At 49.8% G+C, this 18,085-nt stretch overlaps 1 protein-coding gene across 2 annotated transcripts in view; it reads right to left on the reverse strand.

Moving 5' to 3' along the window:
- The window catches only part of ST3GAL1 (ST3 beta-galactoside alpha-2,3-sialyltransferase 1), a 91,472-nt gene extending 78,920 nt beyond the window's left edge, over positions 1-12,552 (reverse strand). For both annotated transcript variants that reach the window (XM_012648144.1, XM_012648145.1), the window contains exon 1: positions 12,313-12,552. The gene's annotated coding sequence lies outside the window, so the exon portion shown is untranslated. The remainder of the gene's footprint in view (positions 1-12,312) is intronic.
- Positions 12,553-18,085: the final 5,533 nt, after the last annotated feature.

Below are 18,085 nucleotides of genomic sequence, written 5' to 3' on the forward strand. Positions count from 1 at the left end.
CTATAAAATAAGGTGCTGTGGTCTTGAGGATCCTTTTATGGCTGAAATCTTAGGTATGTCTCCTCTGCCTGTAATATCCAGAGACCACACCCTAGTTTCATAAGCCCAGACAGATTTCCCAGCCTTAAATTCAGATAGCTCCAGAGAGCCCCTCCCTGCCACCTCCTCCAGGAAGCCCTCTCTGGTTGGACGCTCTGTATGAGGAAGAGCTTTCTCATCCACGGAGTGGCCCAGAGGTCAAAGGGCTACTGTGTAGGGCAGAGAGCTCCCTATCACTGGGAGTGACCCAGCAGGTGCAGGATGACCACAGGGGATAGTCTCAGTGAGGAAAACACTGCTCCAGGGAGCTGAGCCAGAGGGAGACTATTGAAGGTGATGATGATGACACGATACCCACAGCATATATTTAGCAAGCATTGTCCCAAATGCTTTCCCAGTACGAAACCATTTAAGGCTCATTTTGTACCTCCTGGGAAGTAGGTGCTATTATTATCCACATTTATGGATGAGGAAATGAAGGTACAGAGAGGTTAAGCAACTTGCTCAAGGTCACAGAGCCAGGAAGTGGCAGAGCCAGTGCTTTTATTGAGGGAATCAATGAATCAATGAATGACTCAGTAGATGAATAATTGAAGTCTTGGAGCAGGAGAAGGTTGAACAAGGGCACTGCTAAGGCTCTTTGCAAATGCTAAGATTTTACAATTCTTTCTTTGTCTCACACCGTCTAAATGTGCAACTTGTGTAACTAGACATGCCGTACCCCGCCCCCTGCCCCAAGTAACAGTCACAGTACGTGACACCATGGCTCAGACAAAAAGAGAAAACCTCGTTTACTCTATCCCAGGGGCAGGTATTCCAATATTCAAAGCTGTCTCCAAGGCCAGTACATTTTGTTCTCCTTGTTTGGATGTTTGGCTTGGTATAGACATCAGTTCAATTTATAAAATCCTACAGAACAGGTCCTTGAATAACACCATTTCATTCAACATCGTTTCATTATAATGTTGACGAGAAAAGAAAATCAACTCCCGGCCAGGGTCACGTGCGGAGTTGGCACGTTCTCCCCACGTCTTCGTGGGTTTTCTCTGGGTACTCCAGTTTCCTCCCACATCCCAAAGACATGTATGTTTGGTGATCTGGTGTGTCTACGTGGCCCCCTTCTGAGTGAGGGAGGGTGTGTGGCTGTGAGTGCGCCCTGGGGTGGAACGGTGTCCTGTCCAGGCTGGCTCCCACCATGCGCCCTGAGCTGCCACCCTTGACCCTGAACTGGAATAACTGGGTAAATAAGTATCTTACTTGTTGTTATTAATCTTTCTTAAATATATGGACAGCTCATATATTTCGATATTTAATATTAGAAGAGCTTTGGGCCTTTATTTAGAAGTATGGTGATGTTTTTATCACCAGAAGTATGACAAAGGAACTTAACTCTTGTTTCTATCAATTAGCTTATGGAGAAATCGGGTCCATTATACATCATTTCGTTTAAAGTTGCAGTTTCCAAGAACCTATCAACAACGTTAATCGAGGACCTGCTGTAGTTCAAGGATCATGTTTGCTTAGCTCAGTTTGTTCTACGTCACAGGTAGCAACAGAAAAATAACAGCAGGCCTTAGGTTGGAACCAATTCTTCAACCCGTGTTGAAAGGTGTGTTTTCATTTGAAATTTCTATCAGGTGGTGGAAGGAAGAACAACCTTACTGTCTGCCTAATGTCTCCCCTTCATTTTAATTTCCTTTTTTGCCAAAAGACTGAATTTTAAAATTTAAGATTATGCTTTAGAAACAAGCAATAATACACCCCACAAAGACATTCTTGTTTGTGGCAGCTAATATGTTTCCTAAGCAACTGTCTTTATTCATCAAACTCTCCACCAGGTGGTAGGATTAACAGTGTTTTCAAGTAATAAGAACAACAAACCTTTCTCTCCACTGTGAAGATGTTATTAAAAGGGAATTTTCCTATGTTGCAACAGCGAGTTTTACTGTTCGTTTTACTTGAAGCAGGTTGCCCCCCAAAAGCACCCATCTAGATTGAGGCTGGCTAAGTTGACGTGCCTGATTACAAACTTAGTACTCAGTCTCCCTACTCAGGCCTGTCTCCAGCCCCCTGTGAGCTCAAAGTGGCTCACCTTCCTTCCTCAATCCCCAGGCGCAGTGGGGCTCTCTGAATTCAATTTATACTTACAAGGCAAAGGATGAGGGCTTGCAATCAGAAACGCGTGGATCCATGTGGACACGGGGTGGGGAGGGACTGTTTAAAGGATACAGAAATTACAGCTAGGTAGGAGGAATGAGTTCTAGCATTTTATAACACTGTAGGGTGACTATAGTTAACAATAATTCATAATATATTTTCAAATAGTTAGCAGGGAGGATTTTGAATGTTCCCAACACAAACAAATGGTGAACGTTTCAGGTGATAGATACGCCAATTACCCTCATTTGATCACTATGCATTGTATGTATTGAAACTCACTATGTACCCCATAAATATGTACGATTATTATGCTTCAGTGAAAAAAACACACTGAGATACCACTACACACCCATCAGCATGACGATTTATAACTTAGGAAAAACATTTGCATTTCATGTGTATTATCTATTGTTGTATAATAAATTATGACACAGTTAGCCACTTTAAAGAAAATTCAAGCCAAACTTTAACAGAATAAATAAGGCTACAGAGCCAGCCAGAAATGGTGAATTAGGGAGAAAACTTGGAGCTCCAGCCTTTGGGAGAATGAAGCTGCCTATACGAAGACTTGGGAAGCAGCAAGTGGAGAAAAACCAGGACTTCCTGCCAAAAAGGATGGTACAGAACATGGTCCACAGCCACTAGAGGACATGGGAGGGCACAGTCACCCAGTGTCTAAACCTCTTAGAGAAGCCGTCCCTCCTTTGCAGAGTCCCCACGAAGGCAGAGATAAAGGATGACCCTGGAAATTACATGGCATGGTGCCTGAGGTCTCGGATTTTGGACAGAAATGGGGTACTTAGGAATTCCGGTTCTGCCACTTTCTAGCTATGTGACCTTGGTTAAGTGACTTAACCTCCCTGAGTCTCGGTCTCCACATCTATAAAATGGGATTCGAAAAAAAGTAAAAACACACACTTTGCATTGCTGTTGTAAAGACTACGGATGAGGGAAAGCGTGCAGCCTGGCCTGGCCACGGCGGGAGGGCCACGGCAGGCCCTGCACAGACGGAACCCAGACAACCTCTCATACACACTGCACAGTTAACTCTTAAAGCCTTCTGGAAAACTCATCAACTGAAATTATCTTCTTTGAAACCTTATTCAAGGTTTGCCCAGAGCAGCCTCTCCCACTGCCAGTTAACCAGTTCACCCCCTAAAAATGCACGAGATTCCCTGTTCCCAGATTTCTGCAGGTTTTTTTCCTCCTCTCTGGCTGCTGTGTCTTGCTGTTGACTACCACCCTGGTGAGAAAAGGATTTACATGCAAAATAACTCTGAGTTATTCGTTGACAGCTCCTTTCTGGAGGTTCCACCGTGATGCACCTACATTTGGGTCTCACCATAGAGCCCTCTACTACCTATATGGGCCCCCCCCACCCCCAGCACCCAAGTCTCACGGGCATTGATGGAGCTCTCTGACTTCCTAAAGCTTAAACTGGCCCTTGGCCAAATCTGTTTCTGGTTCCAGTTCATCCGTAACTGCTTTACATGAACATAAATGGGGATTTATGTTACGTTATGTTATTGTGATGATAAAGTTTTGACTCCAAAAGCTGACTCTCGGATCTGATTAGGGTGGTGAGACCTAGATTTATGGTTTTCTGCCACAAGCATGGAGATGAGGTGGAGACAGCAAGGTGCCGGGGGCAGGGGATGAGCGAGGTGCCTCTGCCAGGCTTAGAGGCCTGCATCTGCCGTTTTCCAGCCACCTGACCTAGTGTGGAGCAGGTCACCTCACTGAGCTTTGTTCCTCATCTGTACAGTTGACAGTGGGGAGGGTGGTGGGGGCTCTGAAGGTGTAAACTAAGGACGACACGTGATGGAACTGCTAGGCTGCTCAAAGTGTGGGCTTATTCCTTGCCCAAAAGTGACCCATGCAGTATGACGGTAATTTCAGGCACACAGAAGATCTGGGTGCAGAGCCCGTGTGACCTTGGTAAGTCACTTTCCCCTCTGAATCCACGTCTTTATCTGCAAAATAAGGAAGACCCATCCCAGTCTAACACACAGATAAACTGAACCAAAGGCCACCTCAGGTCGGGCTGTGGAAGCTGATGTCTGTGAACACCGTCGGTTGATTTACTCTGGACCCCTGGGAGTTCTTTGGCCTTATTAGGGCTCCCGTAGACTAAAGGGAGAGAAAGGGGAGGATTGAGCCCTTCATTACTTGGCCAAAGAAATTCAGAGGATTTATTTGGGCCTCCAGTTCAGTCTTCTAGGAATCTAAGGAAAAAGCTGTTTTTTTCCTTTTCTTTTTTCCCACTGAGCTTTTTATTTCTAAAAAGGTAAATGTCCAATTAGATGGATTTTTATCTTTCACGTGGAGTTGTTTTAGGCTTTTTGAGCATGAAACAATATTTTGAAGTCATTCTACCCTCTCAGTTAGAGAAGTAGCTGGGTTTGCTTTGGTTGGGTTTTTTCGGTTGGGTTTTTCTCAAGAACTCTCTGCTAAGTAAATATGCATGAAGGGAATTTTTAGCCACTCCTGTCTCTTAGTTCACTGTGGATTCAAATGGATTTTTTTTTTTAATGTAGCAAAATCTATTACAGTGCTATCTATTTGGGTTTGATTTTTTTTTAAATGTAGCTAATGAAATTCAGAGAAAGTACTTTCTTTGTATACCCGAATGTGGACTTTTCAAAAGTCATTTGCAACCCCCTTTTCAATTCTGCCAAATAACTTGGAACCAATGTTCTCTTCTTCTCAACTTTTCTGAATTACTGTAAGTAATTTTTAATTCACCCTTTATATTCCCTGAAGGGCTTCAGAATCTAGCTGGTTAAATAAGCTTTGTTAAATAAAAATTATAGAAGGCCACTGTTTTGGAAGTAAGTTTCTGCACTAGGCCCCAAAAGCTCAGACTAAAAATCAAGATGGGGTCACCCATGCTAATCTTCTGAGTCACCAAACCCAAACTAAGTTGTTATCTGACTTCTGAGAAATCAAGAGAGAGATAACAGCCAATTTCCCAAATAGGCCAGATTAAATCTTCAATCGGCAGGATGATAAAGTTCCCTCTGCTTTAATCCTCACACAAAAAAGGTAACCTGAAGTAAGCCAATGTTAACTAATCAGCTATTTGTCTATTGTTCTGTCTAAAAGTAACTAACACACTCTTGGTTCTTTGCTTCTGATTTCCTCAGCCCGTCTGTGTAAAGCCAACCTTCTCTGCTCAGGTCACTGGAACACTTACTCTAGTTTGTGGAATGAAATGTTGCCTGATTTTAGAATCACAAGAAAGCCTATCGAGATCTTTAAATTTGTTGTAATTTTGTCTTTTGACACTTTCATGTATTTTAGAGGAGAGGGGGAAAAAATACACACGCGGAGTCAGAAGTAATGATGCCCAAATCCCCAGAATAATCGGAAGAAAGAAACTTTTAACACACGAATGTTCAAATAATATTATTTGAATACTGAATAGGCTAAAAGGCCATCTTGGAGCACAACTGACTCCCACATCACCCTGTCTGAATCTCAACATTCTTAGGAATAAAAACTAATATTTGTTAAGAGATTCTCATATGCCGGGACCTCTACTAAACTCCTTCATGAATAAACTTATTTTTCACATCAACTGTACAAAGAATATCCTCATGACAAAAGAGGAAATTGAGATAAAGAAAAGGTAAGTAATTCGATCACTGGGTAATAAGTAACAAACCTCAACTGAAACCCAGGCAAACCTTAATCCTTACACTATTATGCTTCTCATTAAGATGCTACTGATAACAATTTAAGGGTATTAATAATATCTCACATGCATTTCTCTTACTAGGGGCGAAAGAGAACTAAGGGCTAAAATTTAGGCTTCCACCAGCTCTGTGGCCTTAGGCTAGGGGGTTACCTAGGGAGTTACCCTCCAGTTTCTGGGGCTTCTCCCCTGGGAATCTTGTACCCTGCCCACCCCCTCCTCATCCTCACCCATAGCTACTGCGGAATCAAATGAGACCCACAGGTGTATGTGACCTCCCCCACTCTGCCCCGTCCTGGGGTGCTCCATCAAGGAGCTCCTGGCTCTGGCTGCTGGGCGGGCTCAGTTCTTGGTGGTGTTGGATTGTGCAGAGAAGGCCAGACCAGGGCAAGGTGGCGGGTTCATCCTCCTGGTTCCTCCCCTGCCAGGCTGAGTCATGGTCTGTCTTCTAGAGGCTTTTGTCAAGTCCTATGGAGACGCCCGCCTCCCCCACCCAGCCCATCCCTCCTGGCACCTCTCCTCCCAGTGGCAGTAACAGGGCCCAAGTACCGTGGCATTCCTCGCTGATCTCCCTAAACGCTGCTCCCAACTCTGGAAACACACCCTTTCATTAAACTCTCCATTCAGCGTTTCCTGCTGGAACCCAGAATGGTAAGATGTCTAAAATACTTGTCACTGCTGGACACACTCTGAATACTTAATAAAAAATGTTAGTTTTTATTCCTGAGAAGGTTGAGATTCAGACAGGGTGGTGTCGGGGTGGGCTATGCTCCAAGATGGCCTTTTAGCCTATTCGGTATTCAAATAATGCTACTAAAATTATTATCGACAAGGCATGTTCACACGCCTCATTCTGTGGGCTCCTCCCAGGTCTCCTGTGATAGAGGCAGAGTGGGAATTTATTGAACCATCCCCTAGTTGAGGACGTGGAGGGTCAAAGAGGTTAAGTGACGCACCCAAGGTCCACGGCCAGGAGCAGACAGGATGAGACCAGGGCCAGGACCCAGGAGTTCTGAGTCCCAGGCCAGGGTTTTCCCTGCCCAATCCCCCTGACTCTAGGAAACATCCTGACACCAGGCCCTCTTGAATAGTTGTCGCAGGCCATAACCACAGCAGACTGAGTCCACTCCAGGGACCTTGAACTTTGACTCAAGTCCCACCCTGCTGATCAGTGTGGTCACATAGGAAAGGCTCCGTCAAGGTCTCCTGGCCTCACAGTGCTGGGCACTCCATGTCCCTGCTCCTGGAAACAGCGTTTTGGGCAGCTTCTTAGGCCATGGCCCTGGCTAGCTAGTAATTCTGTTTCCTACCCTAGGGAAAAAGCAAGTAAAAGTTTTATACAACCCATAGGAAGGAGAGAAGCATGCTATTCCAAAGCAGGCCTTGTTTCTTCCAGGGATGTCATTAATAAACCATTTTATATTAAAATCAGCCTCCTCGTGTTTCCACGAGCTTCCAAAACTTTCTAACCTCAGTCAACTTCTTCATTCCGCACAGGCTCTGTTCTTGGAGTGCTCCAAGCAATCAGTCACTTTCTCTTATAAACAGACTTACGCAGCTGGAATCCGGAGCTCTGGGCCTCCTATGTGCACAACTCTCCCAAGCATCCTCCGCTCCTTTAACCCTCCCAAGGCCCCTGCCTTCCAGGGGTGATCACCCACATGCACCCCAGAGCTCACACAGCTAGCCGGCAGTAGCACCTCCCTGGAAACCTGGGCACTTTCTCCCACCCCCTGCCTGCCATGCCATTTAACTCCACCCTCCCAAATCAGCTATTTAAATCTGAGATAAAGTATCAGGATAAGCACTAAAAAGAAAGCATTAGGTTTTATTTCTTAAAGCAAATGCAAAGCAGCCACTGTTCTATACACAACCACTGTAATGCTTGGAGGCTCACCTAGCGTAAGGACCTGTAGGATGGCTGGGAGGCGACAATCGTCCCAGGCAAACAAACCAGAGATCAGGACCTGGGGATGGAAAGCGGCCAAAGCATTAAGCCTCTAAAATGCCCTGTCCCCTCACCTCTTCAGAACATGCAGAAAAGGCTTGTGGCCAATCTGTTATCTTATTTTACTTCACTTTTCTTCCCCATCAAGGGTGTGCAAGACTTTGATATCAGATGCATTCAAGAAGATAACTTTGCTCTCCTGCAGCCTAACTCATCTCTAGAACATCCCAGAAACCTAAGGCTTTGTCAGTGACTCCTTCTGTGGGCCCCTCACGGTGGAAGGAAAGTTGCCCATCCTCTTTCAACACATGCAAATTTCTATATGCCCCGCACTGTATGTCCCATGCCCCTCCCCAGGACACTGCAATCTCTGGGACGGCAAGAGACACGGACCATGAGTTCTTCCCTCTCTGCATCTCAGCACCTTGCATGGTGCCCTGGAACGTCATTTCAGGCTCAACTGAAAATCAAAACATCCAACCACCACCACCAACAAAAACCAAATAACCAGTAGAACCTGGACTTTACAGTCTGGTGACTTCCCCTCTTAGCCTTGGTATGTTTGCATTGAAGTGAAAGGGCTGAACAAAGTTATTTCTAAGGTCACTTTCAGCTTGTAGATGGGAACAAAACAGGCCCTGGCAAGGTCACCACGGTCCCTCTCTGCAATATGCATCATTTGGGAGTCCCCATACATGTCACCTTGGCTCTGTCAGGTTTCAGACCTCAGAATCTGAAACTCCCGGGCCATCTTTCAAAATCTACAGCTGCTGGAAAATGACTCTGCCAAGCGAGTGGGGGCTCCAAATGGCCCTGACCCGCTCTGTGCGAGAGAGGGAAGATGCCCTTGGCAGGGGTTAGTGGACAGTCCCACCTCCCCTTGTCAGGGCTGTCTGTAATGCCAGGAGGGTTTTGAGGGTGGTGCTGACTGGAGCAAACATAAATGAGGCAGGGGTTGTCTTCACAAAGAAAAGCTTTAATGGACCCAAGGTGACTGTCAGAACTCCAAAGCCTCTCATTTTGCAGAGTGAAACTGAGACCCAGAGCCTGGAATAGCAGGGTGCCAAGCTGCAAATTAATTTAGCACAGCCACTGGGACTCGAATGCAGGCTCTCTGGGGGCCTCGGTCTGGGCTCCCGCGAGCAAAGTACAGCATAAAAGGGCTCTCAGACCCTCAGTCTGCACGGGGACGTGGTGAAGTCTGCACACGGGCTACACCACTGAACAAAGCCGCATGTAAGCCTTATTCTAGAATTCTTTGTGACCAAGCCAGCTCTTCCACCAGCCTGTGGAGTGTGCACACATGCATACAAGACTCACTGGGAAGCCTTTACAAGATGACTGGGGGCTTTTATTTTTTGCTTTCCTGGTTGCTTTTTGTGGTGTGGGAGGGGACCTGGGGTAAGGGTTAAGGTTTAGATCTCATGCGGCAAAGTCCTGTCCAAATACAAATCCTTTGAGTCAGCAACCCTTTAGACAGGAACTGACTCAAGCCAAGCAAGGTTAACTAACCAGGATGTTCAAAGAGTCACATATCCAAGAGGTCCCATCCTGGTGGACTGCCAACTGCTTGCTGTTAGGGTGGTATCCTGGCTTGGGGGGTGGCTTGGTGAGGAGGAGAAGGAGTGATCCAGGCCCCGGATCCAAGCCCACAGATGACTCCATTCCCCCAGAGCATGGGGGCCAAGGCCCCCACTCCCGTATCAGTGACAGCCAATTCTGTGGAGGTCCCCAGACATCAGGAGGAATACTGGTGAGCTCAGCCGGGGCAGTGGCCAGCCTGAGCCTCCACACCAGAACACAGCCCTGTCTGCAGTTTGCAAGAATGCTGCTTAGAAGTTAGCTTCTGCCTGCTGCTGCAGAGCTAGGAAGTGCAGAATCTACATTCTCTAAAGAAACCCTCTGCTATCACTTCCCTCAACACTTCCTGTTTTTCTTTCTCACCCTGGTGAGGTTCTGCAGCCTGCCAGCCAGGGAGGTCGGGGAAGACCCTGCTCAACCACTCATCCCAGCCTCCCCCAATCGCACCACCTGTACAGCAAATGCAGACCCAGCAAAATGCAGGGACAGCAAACTTCAGGGCTTGTGGGATTTCCAAAAGGCAGGGGAAGGAGATCTCTATTCATTTTTTCATCTATTTACTCAGCGAAAACTGTATGATGGAATTCCTTCCCCTCAGACCTGAAGTCAAGGTATATGGGTACAGACATACATCCACATGTATAGTGAGAACATACGTATATATGCAACACACATATTCACATATATATATAGTCACACAATTTTCTATTCTGCAGAACGTATTTTGGAGATAGTAGTAATGGCCTCATTTAGCAGACATGGAAACTGAGAAACCGATAGGTTAAGTCTCAGGGCCGAAGTCGGAGAGACCAAGACAGAAGATGGGAGACTGGAAGAGATCCCACTCCACACCCAGATCTGGCTGGAAGCAGGGGGCATGAAATGGTGAACTCTATTCAGTCGTTTAAGCCACCAACGGGATTTCAGAAAACGACCTGGGCCACGGTGTTTGGGGCAGGAAGGGGAGGTGCCAGGAGGCGTGACAGGAGGCACAAGGCGCCCCTTCCCCGCTGCGCAGCCACGCGGCAGTTTCCACAGAAGCCAGCAGGGGGCAGTGCGCCTTGCCTTTTCGAGCCTCGGGGCGCTCTTGGGCAGCACCCGGGAAAGAAAATCAGGGGGGCTGCGCCCGCAGCTTCCAGGAACACGACAGGAAAGCTACACGTAGTAGGTGCTCAAAGCACGTCCAGAAGCCGAAACGGCTTGACTGAGTAGATAAATTTGAATTCAGCAGTAGAAAAGGGAAGGGGAAAAGGAGACGTCCTAGCCCCTATCAACACCTTCCATCTTAGACGCCTGGGCAAAGAACACGGCATTGGAACCTACTACGTGCCAGGAGCAGTGGCGACGACTGGATGCGTCGTTCCCCGCTCATCCCGTTTCCCCTGTCCATCTCTCCCCCTCACCACACACGCCCCGCTGCAGAGCGGGGGTGGGCGCTCGCTGTCTCCCTAGGGAACCATATAGTTCGCTGGGCCTGGGAATTCACAAATTCGCCGGGCCTGGGAACCCGCGACAGGGATAAGTCAAGTCGGGGTGAGGCCAGTGTTCCCAACAAACAAACCTGTGAAAGCCAGGCGAACGCCAGATGCGGCCGGGGACTTAGTCCCTGACCCCAGGGTCACGGCTGTCTCCCTCAGCGAGGCTCGCCAGGTCCAGGAGACGCAGTGACCTGCCCAGCCCCCACCCCTTGCGCGCTTCTAGGTGCGCACGTGTCCCCTAGCCGAGCGCACCACAAAGTCCCGCTCCAGGCAGAGCCGGAGGGGAGACTCAGGGCTCCCGCATATGGCCGGAACCCAAACAGTCCGGACAGGGACTCGGCTGAAGGCAAGGCGAGGGAGCGCTTGGGCGTCTCAGCGCCAAGCTACGGCGCAGCCTCAACCCCATCTCAAGTTCAGTCGCGCTTCGTCCCGCAAGGTCACGCTCAGAGAAAGGGGCAGCTGAAAGTTGCGCCACCATCCCGACTCCAAACTAGCTGTACCACCACCCAGGGCACCTTGCCCCAGTGTAACAGCTGCCCGCCCCCGCGCACTCCCACAAGGGGCGGCCCTGTCCCGTGCAGGTCACACACACCAGAGACGCAGACAAGCTGCTAACTTTTGTCAGATTATTTCTCCGCAGCCGTGGCGCCTAACGGGACTGGGGCGGACTCGGGAGTTTCGAGTTGCAGCACTCACACCACTCCCCTCGGTGCTCCCCTATGCCCACCCGAACTCCCCACTGCCCACCACGCCGCATGCTGCCGCCCCAACCCAGGCGCCAACTTCGCCGCGGATCCAGAGCAGCGCCGGCTGGAGGCGTCCCCGGGGCCGATAGCCACCACCCGGGTCGGCGCCTGCTCGCAGCGGATTGGGAGACTAGATCCGGATACCGTCCCACGACCACTGGTCGGGATCCTCGGCGGCCTCCGCAGTGTTCCAGCCCGTGACCCCGACTCCGCTCGAGAGCGCCTAAGCCGTGCCGCCCAGTGGGGTCTCCTCCCACTACCGGGGACCCCCAGCCCGGTGCTGGGTGCAATGTCACTGGGGCCGCTCTGGTAACCACTGCCCAGACGCGGCGTAGGCTCCCCGCTGAGCCCCAGGCAGTTCCCCCAGTTAACGGCTGAAGACCCCAGCCCGAACCTCCTCCCCGACTTATTCCACTCCCACAGAACCGGTGGTGGCTGGGCTTGGGAAGGGGTCTCCCTACGTGTGTCTACCCTCAGGCGCCTGGGGTCCTCAGTCTCACCTCCACTGTCACACTCTCCTAGTTCCCTCCCCATCCCTCTGCTCCCGGGTCCGGACAGTAACCCCTCCACTCAGAGAACACACACGAAACTGCCCGGCCCCAACTCCGGCGGACGCAGCCCCCCGCGCACCCCAGCAGGGTTCAGCTCCGCGCTCGCACTCACCGCGGCTGGAGACACGCTGGAGTTTCCGGGATTTGGGCATGAGAGGGGTCGGAGGAGAATCCAGAGGGGGTGCTTCTCACCCTCGCCCCCTTCCTAGCTCACATCGCCTCTTCCTTCTCTCTCTCCTCTTCTTCCTCCTCTTCCTCCTCCCTCCGGTCTAGGGCTCTTTGTCTTTGCAAAGTGTCGAAACTGTCTGGCATAGTGGGCTCCGCCGGCGGAGGTTGGAGCCGGGGAAGCGGGAGGCGGGGTGAGGATGGGAGCGGTCTCGGGAACACCTTCCCCCGGGTGTAACGGGAACGGGAGGCGGGGCGACCGGGGAGGGGCCACCTTCCCTGGCAAGCCAGAGCCCGGAGCCGGGGCGCGCTGGAGCCGGCAGACGCCTCCACGGCGCGGCCCTCCCCTTCCTCCGCCCAGCGCCCGCCCCCCGGGCCCGCGCTGCCCGCCCCTTCCCCCGCCGGGGCTCGGCTTTCCCCTAGCTTGGGGCTTCCTGCCAGCCCCATGTAGCTCCGCCGAGCCACGTGGACGGCAGCGGGCTCGGCTGGGGCCGGGCCAGGGTGACGCCGGCGGCGGCAGTGGCCGCGCGGGGATCGAATCGCCGCCCCGAGAGCGACTCTGCGGAGACAGCTCCGTGCCTGCCCGCGCCTGGACCTCCGCTTGCAAGCTGGCGAGGTTAAGGAACAGCGCCCGGGCGGCCCGAGGGCTCCTGGGGTCAGCCACAGGAAGAAGAAGACAGTTACACACCGAGAGGACGTGGCGGTGCCCAAAAGAGCCCTAGTCGGGGGCGCGGTGTCGAGAAAGGGCCGATCCCCCTGCTGGCGACCGGGCAGAGTCCTCGACTTGCTCTAAGGGCGCGGGACTCGAGGTGGGATTTAGGGAGTGGGAAGGGAAGAGAGTGGCAGGGCTGGGGGACTCGTGAGGCCGGTTTCGCGGTTCGCAGCCACAGAGCTGGGCATCGCGGCCGCCCCCGGCCCTGGCCCAGCCCTTGCCCTGGCTCGCGTGCCCTCCGCTGTGTTTTCTTCCTAGATGCAGAGGCTGCAGCGCGGTCCGAGCCGGGGCCGGCCCCAAGGCGGCCTGGGGCTGGGGCTGGAGGTTTGCAGTTATTTAGCCCTCCCTCTTGTAGAGGGAAAGCGGAGGCGGTGGAGCCTTGACTTTGCTGCACGGCAGAGTGCAGGTCTTGGATGCTGAATGTTGTACGCAAGTCCTGTCAGTCTGGTTGCTCTTACTCTCTTACTGGAACTTGCCTCTTTCGCAACTTTTCTGTGTTAAGAGGAAAGAGGCACAGCCTGGCCTACAGGGTCAGTGCGCCCTTCCAGCTCCCATTGCTGCAGTGGAGAGCTCAGCCTCTTGCAGTGAAGGGCCTGGAGGCTCCCTCGCCATGCATTCTCCCGGGGACATTGTAGTGGAGGGATTCAGACCAGGGCCGGCAGGATCAGGTTTCTGGGTCACACTCAACAGATGTGTGATCTTGGGCTGATTACTGAATCCCTTCGGTAGCTCTGTGCCTCAGTTTCCTGATCTGTTAGAAAGGGCCTAGTAAGTGTCTGTCTGCTAAGGTTGTTGTGATGATTAAGTGAATTCATGCCCGTAGAACCTTTAGAACTGTACTTAGCATACAGTCAGTGTGCAGTGAGCTGCGCAGACCGCCAGGTCTCTGCCTCCTGGAGGAAGGTGGCCTACCCTAGAGGCTGGGGGAGGGGACTTGGGGGAAGATTTCAGGGACTTGGGAGAGAAAAAGAGAGATATTCAGAGAAGTAGAAGAGAAACCGATTTTTAAAGGGGGGAGAAGAGAGGATGAGAAAATTAACTACTGGAAAGGGAAGAAAAAGAGGAATAGAGACGTGCAAAACACGTCAGGAGGGGGAAAAAGCCAGAATAAAACAATAAAGCAAAAAGCATATTGATCTGCCATTTTTGGGGGGCCTGCAGACTGGCTAAGTTTCCTGCCTTCCAGGAGGTAGAGAGAGAAGTTTTGGATGTTTCATGACCAGCTCTGAGACCTCTTGCCTGACCCTGTTGGTTTTTGTTATTGTTTGGCCTGCCTGGAAGAATCTCATGGGGTTTGCTCTTTCTGAAACTCTGGGTCATTGTGTTGACTGTACCTGGCCTTACCCAGATGCTTCTATGTGTGGAAGGAGGGGAGCAGAGAGCTCTAAGAACATCAGCTACTGTCCTTTCCAGTGGCTGCATCTTCGAGCAAGGGGAATCTTCTAATCTGGACCTGACTCAGGCTTTTAGCACCTGGAGGTTGGCTTGGAGCATCATCCAAGCCCACCTCATCGTCTGAAATACAAGAGTCATCATCCTGCTGTTCTCCTAGGGACAACCGACTGCGGTGCCCTGTTGATATACATGATTATGTATCCGGTGACTACCTCTTGATTTGCCTCTAAGCTTGCCGTGGGTAGGGAATGCATTGTGTTCTGCTGACTGCGGCACCTGTCTTGCTGCTAGTTACATATTAGATGCTCAATAAAGAGTTCCTGAATGAATTGATAAAAGAAGTGTTGTTCATGGATCAAATAAAATAATGTATGGGAAAGAACTTTTAAAAATAGAAAATGCTATGCTAATATGACACTATGCCACTCTATCCTAGTAGGTTCTATGGAAAGAGGATCAGATTAGGCAAGCTGAGTAGCCCCAGGTCATCTAGCTGTTGCACTTTGCAGCCAAGGACCAAGAGCCGTTCGGCTTCAGCTCTAGGTTCTTGGCAGTTCCCCTGGATGACGCCATAGTGACGTGGAAACTCCTTAGTAAGTGGTACTGGTGAAACATGTATAAGTCATCCCCTCATCTATATAAAAGGTTGTATATCTGATATACATCTTTTTCCAGTTTCTTATGGGTTAACCCAGGTAAGGCTTTTTCTCCAAGCTCCACTTCCTTTCTGTCACAACGTGTTTTTTCCCAGGTATCATGGGCTACCTCTCTCCCTCTCCCTTTTTTTTTTCTGGACTTATAACATTTCATGCAAACAGCACTCTTGCCACCCCAGACTGCTTCAAGGATTGTTCCCAGAGCCCAGATCTGGGACTATGTGTCAGAGGTGTGTGCACACGTTCCTCTTTGTCACCCGAAGTGTGTCTGCCAACATGCCCTGCCAGAGAACAATGGGTAGTAGTCATTACTGGGAGTGTCTGCACTGTGGGTCCCCTGGGAGGGCTGACATTGATTTAGTGCTCACCGCCACCTCCCACGTTTTCAGAGCACCAGCAAAGCTCTTAGTAATGATGGCTAAGGAAATTGATTTCATCCTTTTTCTACCCCCTTTCTTGGCACAGCAGAGTGGAAAGATCCTAATGGGTTCTGATCCCATTTCGGTGATTGTGCAGAAAATGAAAGGGCTGCTGCCTTGCTTGTCAGAGACAAGTTCAGAGGTGCTGGGCACGTGGCATTTTGTGTTTTGAACAGTGTTTTACTTAGAGCTCTTGGGATCGTGAGGAACTCTTTCAAATTTCCTTAGAAAAAAGCTGTTTAATTTAGGGATGTGCAGACCAGAGCCAAAAACGGAAGCTAGAAGAGAGAGACATCTCTGTCTATGTCTCTCTCTCTCCTCCCCCCTCTTGCACACACTCTCTCTCTCTCTCTCTCTCTCTCTCTCTCTCTCTCTCTCTCTCCCCTCTTCTATTCTATCCCTGCCCACAAGCTTCCTCTGTTAAATTCTAAAGTTTTCTTCATGTTTGTGGCTCTAGGCTCTTTATATCCTACAACTGTGGAAACAACCATTTTAGCTTCACTTCCTACTATTGATCCATTTGGTGTTTTAATTTTTCCAGGAGAGGAATCTGATTGACTGGCCTTATCCACAGGGTCATGGGTCACCAAGCCAACTCTGAATGGACTTCCCAAGGTAACATGAGATTCCTCCATAGGCGACTGTGTAGAGGGAGAGCCTTCCGGGAGATTTTGCATTCGAAGGAATATAGGAGACATGGCCCTTAAGCCCCTGTCCACTGTGAGAATCTTAGTTGGCACTGGAGTTAGCAGAACTGTTTAGCAGAACCCATACCATCTACACTATTACATACATAGTCTCGTGCCACATGTTTTGGTTAAAGATGGATGACATTTCTGACAGTGGTCCCATAAGATGATAATGGGGCTTGGCCAGGTGTGGTGGCTCACACCTGTAATCCCAGCACTTTGGGAGGCCCAGGAGGGAGGATTGCTGGAGGCCAGGAGTTAGTTTACTGTAAAGCAGTATCCCGTGTAATACCAGCAGCAGCCTCATACATCTCATGTTTACCCATGTCCTGATTGCATCATTTCCCTCGTGCTTGATTCAGTCTTGTGTTGTTTTGTTCATCATGGCCCCTAAGCATGCAAAATCCACAGCCCACGTTGCCAGCGAGAGGCCACTTCAAATGATCGAGGTGCAAACTAAATTAAAAATCACCGAGGACTACAAAGGTGGAAAACCAGTGGTGGTTATTGCACACCCACTGGGCAGGCAGGTCCTGCTCCACCATAGCTAAGAGCTTGAACAAGGACAAAGCTGAAAGGATCTGCTTCATTGAAGGCAAGAGACATACAGAAATTTGAGAAGGACCTGTGTTGGAGATGGAGGAACTTCTAATGGCCTGGATTAAAGACCAGACATGGGAGTGTGTGCCTCTCAGCACCATGGTGATCGCAGCCAAAGCAAAAAGTCTGAAATGTGGAAAGAAAAGGCCAGATCCAATTGTGTTGAACTAAGTTGAACTTACTGCTAGCTCCAAGCAGCTTAAACAATTCCAGGGTCATTATTCATCATATAATGTGAAAGTGAGTGATGAGTCTGTGAGTGCTGATGTGAAGGCTGCTGAAGAATCTTTGGTAACAGAGAAAAATTACTTGCCAAAGCGAATTTTCAATACAATAAAACCTCCCTATTCTGGAAACGCATGCCTGAAAGGACTTTCATCCGTAAGAAGGCCAGTTCCATGCCAGGTTTCAAGGCTTTTAAGGACAGGGCAACAGTCTTGTTTTGGGGCAATGCTGCAGGCTACAGATTGAAACTCTTAGTGATTGGGCTCGCTGAGAACCCCGGCACCTGCAAGCCTGTGAGTAAGCACACACTGCCAGTGCACCACAGGAACAGTAAGAAATAGGGGATGACCCCGTCCCTCTTCCAAAATGCCCTCCTGAATTGCTCTGCCAGTGCGGTGGAGAAGCACTGTTTGGAGAATAACACACCTTTCAAGAGTTTGCTCATTGTTGATAATGCTTCTGCACATTCTCCTTTTATTGGAGATCTTCATCCCAGTATCAGAGTGGTGTTTCTCCCTCCAAACACCACCGCTTTGGTCCAACCGATGGATCAAGCAGTTATAGCAGCTTTTAAGACCTATGACCTCAGGAGGACCAGGCTATTGCTGCAACCAAGGAAGACACTGAGAAAACACTGATGCAATTCTGGAAGAATAACAACATTTATGACTGCATCGGGAACCTTGCTTGGACCTGCTGTGATGTCACTGAGGAATGTATGAACGGCATCTGGAAGAAGACACTCAAGAGGCTCATCCATGACTTCAAAGGATGTGCTAAGGATGAGGAAGTTGCACAAATCAACACGGCTGTGGCTGAGACGACAAACAACATTAGCCTGGGCATGGGTGAGGAGGACGTGAAGGAGCTCCCAGAGGTGCTGCCTGAGGATCCAATTAATGTAGAGTTGTTGGAACTGGAATAGGAATGTGGACCTGAAGAAGAGGCAAGAGAAAAAGAAACTGCAGGAGAAGGAACCGAAGAGCCCTCAAGAAAATCCACAGGGAAGGGTTTGGCAGGTTTT

This window comes from Propithecus coquereli, unplaced genomic scaffold (genome assembly GCF_000956105.1).
Source record: "Propithecus coquereli isolate 6110/MARCELLA unplaced genomic scaffold, Pcoq_1.0 Scaffold28, whole genome shotgun sequence".
In the NCBI taxonomy this organism is placed as follows: domain Eukaryota; kingdom Metazoa; phylum Chordata; class Mammalia; order Primates; family Indriidae; genus Propithecus; species Propithecus coquereli.